Here is a 2,165-nt window from a genome sequence, read left to right on the forward strand (position 1 = left end):
AAGAAAATGTGGCACATATACACCATGGAATACTATGCAGCCATAAAAAAAGGATGAGTTCATGTCCTTTGTAGGGACATGGATGCAGCAGGAAATCATCATTCTCGGCAAAGTATCGCAGGAACAGAAAGCCAAACCCTGCATGTTCTCTTAGGTGGGAACTGAGCAATGAAATCACTTGGACGCAGGAAGGGGAACATCACACACTGGGTCCTAATGTGGGGAGGGGAGCGGGGGGAAGGATAGCATTAGGAGATATACCTAATGTAAATGACGAGTTAATGTGTGCAGCACACCAACATGGCACATGTATACATATGTAACAAACCTGCACATTGTGTACATGTACCCTAGAACTTAAAGTATAATAAAAAAAAATTAAAAATTTTGAATGTTTTTAATCAGTTTCGGGGTACAGTCTGCATTCCATTATCTGTAAATATAGGGAGCTACCCATGTAGACATAAAGACTGATAATGTTATGGTTCAGTGGTAGAGTAGGTCTGCTAAGCGTTAGATGAAAATGCTGCATGTTGTCTATGTTTTGGCTAAAATACAGCCATGTACATGATTCAGTTTGAAAGGGTATAGTTCTGTACTTGTAGTTGAAGAATAAAGTTAGCTTACTTATATACACACATCAGAAGTCCCAATTACAAAATTATGATGTTAACCAAGTGTGTTATTTGCATAGCTATATACTTCCCTACATGCTAATAATTTGTATCTTAGGTTCTATTTAATTTGCTTTTTGGTTTGACATCTGCCTTTTAATATTTAAAATTGCACTAATGATGTGGTACATTTTGATAGAATACTCACATTTATAGACTCCTTAGAGCAATCCCAAATTGAAAAAAAAGAAATCTGAGATACCTTGATATTAAGCAACTTATTGAGGCTCCATGTTAAGTTACTTGTTAGTGGTAGAAGTGGATCAAGATTTTAATCCTAACATCTTGCTCAGGACTACTGAGGTCAATAAAATCTTAAGTAGAAATTATCCTTTTTTTTTTTTTTTTTTTTGAGGCAGGATCTGTTGCCTAGGCTAGAATGCAATAGTGTGATCACAGCTCACTACAGCCTCAACCTCCTGGGCTCAAGTGATCCTCCCACCTCAGCCTCCTCAGTAGCTGGGACTGCAGGTTCATACCACTCCACTGCCTGGCTAACTTTTTGTATTTTTTTGTAGAGACAGAGTCTTGTTGTGTTGCCCAGGCTGGTCTGTGGGCTCCTGGCCTCCCACCTTTGCCTCCCAAAGTGCTGGATTTACCTTCATAATTTCTTTTTCATATTGTTTGCTCTTGACATATAGAAATGGTACTATTTTTATCTATTGATTTTGTATCCTGCAACTTTACCGAATTTGTTTATGAGTTCTAATAGTTGTGTGTGTGTGTGTGTGTGTGTGTGTGGAGTCTTTACGTTTTTCCCAATATAAAATCATAGCACCTGTAAATAAGGATGATTTTACTCACTTCTTTCCAATTTGGATGTCCTTTGTTTCTTTCTCTAATCTGATTGCTGTAGCTTGGACTTCCAGTACTATGTTGAATAACAGTGGTGAAAGTGGACAACCTTGTCAGGTTCCAGATATTCAAGGTTTTCAGTTTTTCCCTATTTCCTATTTCATATTGCCTATTCAGTGCGATACTAGCTGTGGGTCTGTCATATATGGCTTTCATTATGTTGAGGTATGTTCTTTCTATACTCAGTTTTTTGAGGGGTTTTAGCATGAGACGTTTTTATTTTTATCAAATGCTCTTTGTGCATCAGTTGAAATGGTCATATGGTTTTTGTCCTTCGTTCTGTTGATATATCACAATGATTGATTTGCAAATGTTGAACCGTTCTTGCATTCCTGGAATAAATACTCCTTGGTCATGATGAATGATTTTTTAATGTGTTGTTGCATTTGGTTTACTAGTATTTGTTGAGGATTTTTGCATCAGTGTTCATCAGAGATAATGGCCTATAGTTTACCTTTTTTTATGTGCCTTTATTTGGTTTTGGTATCAGAGTAATATTGGTCTCATAGAATGAGTTTGAAAGTATTCCCTCCATGTCTACTTTTTGGATTAGTTTGAGTAGAGTTGGTATTAATTTTTCTTTAAATGTTAAAATCAGCAGTGAAACTATTGGTCCTGGGCTTTTCTTTGCTTGGA

This window comes from Colobus angolensis, unplaced genomic scaffold (assembly GCF_000951035.1).
Source record: "Colobus angolensis palliatus isolate OR3802 unplaced genomic scaffold, Cang.pa_1.0 Scaffold162, whole genome shotgun sequence".
Lineage (NCBI taxonomy): Eukaryota > Metazoa > Chordata > Mammalia > Primates > Cercopithecidae > Colobus > Colobus angolensis.